The sequence below is a fragment of the Pteropus vampyrus genome, unplaced genomic scaffold (assembly GCF_000151845.1).
Source record: "Pteropus vampyrus isolate Shadow unplaced genomic scaffold, Pvam_2.0 Scaffold45, whole genome shotgun sequence".
NCBI lineage: Eukaryota > Metazoa > Chordata > Mammalia > Chiroptera > Pteropodidae > Pteropus > Pteropus vampyrus.
This window is the reverse complement of record NW_011888826.1, coordinates 3,330,168-3,332,745: the sequence shown is the minus strand read 5'-3', so window position 1 is coordinate 3,332,745 and position 2,578 is coordinate 3,330,168. Positions and strand designations below refer to the sequence as shown.

At 38.4% G+C, this 2,578-nt stretch overlaps 1 protein-coding gene across 6 annotated transcripts in view; it reads right to left on the bottom strand.

The window, feature by feature from the left end:
• The window catches only part of LYN (LYN proto-oncogene, Src family tyrosine kinase), a 118,433-nt gene that overhangs the window by 102,557 nt on the left and 13,298 nt on the right, over positions 1-2,578 (bottom strand). Inside the window, exon 1 of one of the 6 annotated variants that reach the window (XM_023530050.1) lies at positions 1,907-2,043. The exons of 4 other annotated variants lie outside the window; for them this stretch is intronic. The gene's annotated coding sequence lies outside the window, so the exon portion shown is untranslated. Of the gene's footprint in view, positions 1-1,906; positions 2,044-2,578 lie in introns of those variants that run through there. One more of the 6 variants, XM_023530048.1, reaches the window with a different exon arrangement.

Sequence of the window (2,578 nt, the reverse complement as noted above, 5' to 3'; positions counted from 1 at the left end):
AAGGGAGTGAGCTAAATAAAGATGGCCTTGCAACTCAACTGCTCCATATATTCTTTGCCTATTATCTGCCCTTCACCACTGGTAATCTGTTCATCTTAATCACTTTTCAAAGTCCCAAGTTTTGTGGCAGCATTTTAAAAAATATGAGAGAATATAAGATATCGAAGAGTTACTGCTTAATGGGAAGAAAACACAAGCTAAGCATTTTGCAAAAGAAAAATGTGATATATGTGCGGAAGAAAAGGCTTGATCCAATCGTGACTCACTCTTAGCTATTTACTTTGGTTTGCCGGAAGAGGAAAATTATTCTTTCCAGCAAATGGTGACAACTATAACTGATATAAACCGAGTTGCTTGCTGAAGTGAATGCAGATAAATTCAACTGGTTTAATGATCAAGCTTTAAACTCTTGATTTAATGTTTAAATTTTCAGTGCTATTTCCATAAAAAATTTTTTTTCTTTTCATCTCTTCAATCCGTGATCATAGTAAAAATAACACCAAATTGTCGAAATTGGGGGCTTTCTCTTGCTTTGGCTATACTGACTGGTTTTTTGCCTCTGGGCTCTTGCCTTCCCCCAAGACAGGGTGACTGCGCGTTGGGTTAGTGCAGTGACAGAGGTGGGCTTGAGAGCCACATTTCCTGAGTTCAAGTTCCAGCTCTGCCTCCCAGAGCGACACGTCATTGGGCAAGTTAATTAACTTTTCTTTATCTGCAAAAAAGGAATGATAATCGTATCAATATCATAAGGTCGTTATGAGGATTAAATGAATAAAAACTTAGCGAATGTTTAGAGTAATGAGTGATGCATGGTGCATGCTCAATAAATGGTTGCTGCATCGCACTTATTACTAGTCCCTTGGCAGCAATCATATTTTCCTGTTTACATTTGAGTTAATGTATAAAGTCAATTTGATAAACTAAAGTCAAGGACATTACTTACCTTCTACATATTATAATTATTATTTTTAAAAAATAACTATCGAAGTTAAATAAAACACATCAGCTTGAGTCAAGTTGGCTCAGATTCCATTTACGTAGTAGCTAAAGGAGCAAAGTATCATCTCTGAGCGTGGGTTTCCTTTATCGATAACAAGAATATCAATAACACACCTTATAAGGAATTAGTCACCTGACAGAGGAAGCACGCTCAATAAGTGACTGCTATTTTTATTATATTTGCTGTGAAAGGTAATTATTACCTGATATAAAAGTGGAACAATTACGGTGGTGTTATTATAAAACTCTTCCAATTAAGGAAGAAATTAGCTTTCCCTTCTATGCACAAACTAATCATTCCCGACTCCTTTTTCTCTGTGGTCCTCACGCATCAGTCTTTTGTCTAAAGAAAACTTCAGATTGGAGCCTGTGGCTCATCATTAGCTGGTCTTCAGTCAGACCGTCTGGGTTCGAGGCCCTGAAAGCCAGAGAATTCCTTCAGCTCCCTCCAGAGACTTAGCGATGTACAGAAAACTTAAGTCATCCTGGTGTGGGTTTCTCCTTTGTCCATCGTTCACCCAAACATTCTTTTCCTTTCAGCAACACACTGTGCTTCTAAGCTTTAAGAAGCATTTCAAAATGTAGCGCTGGCTCCGGTCCAAGTATGCATCTAAGTTCAGACTACATAGCCTCTGAAAACTCTTTTCAGTAACTTCCATATAGTTGCACAAAACAAGCTCCCTAAAGACTATGATAGCCATAAACCGATTACTTTAGCAAAAAGAAAAGCAAATATCAAATATTTGTTAAGCTTCTATTATGTTTCAAGTACATCCACATAAATAATCACAGCTAAACTTCAAAAGACCTTCTATTATTCATTGTCACATAGCAGATGGCCACAGGGAGACAAGAGGAAGTTAAGTGACTTGCCCGAGGTAATACCTCTAACAGTGAGAACTCATACCTCCAAATGTGGAGACAGGTCACGTGACTGGGTCTTCTGTCTATCATCCCTACATGACATTACCTCTCATAAAGAAGAGAAGTGCTAAAGAGCACTGGCTCAAATAATCATATTTCACTTGATGCTTGTGGGAGCCTATGAGAAGCTATGATCACATCCATTCTGGAGGAGGGGTGGGCTCACAGAGAACACTCCCCAAAGTAAACCTGGGAGTCAAGAGCACTGCCATCACCCCCAGGCAGCAGAATGCAGCAGGACAAAATATCTAGTTTACCCTCAAAATTCGAAACTCAGCTTTCTAGAATTCCCTCCCAAATAACTATCATTCCAATGTGACTAACACACCCTTATCATCCTGGAGGATTCTCATGGAGAGGACCTTTATTTTTTTTAAGTAGAAGGTCTAAAAGAGAAAAACTATTCTGAGTATCCTTCTTGAGAAAAGACACAATTAAAGTTCCCTCCTCACCAATATTTAGCTTTATAGAAATTGCTTTATGAATTACAATGCACAATTCTGCAAAGTTAAATTAATAAAATTGGAAAAAGTTCAGTCTGAGAAACATCAAAAGTCATGCACAAAACATCACTAAAAACAGTTGCCTGGAATCTATAGAGACAGAAAGCAGATTAGTGGCCGCCTAGGGCAAGGGGGTAGTGGTTGGGAGAAAC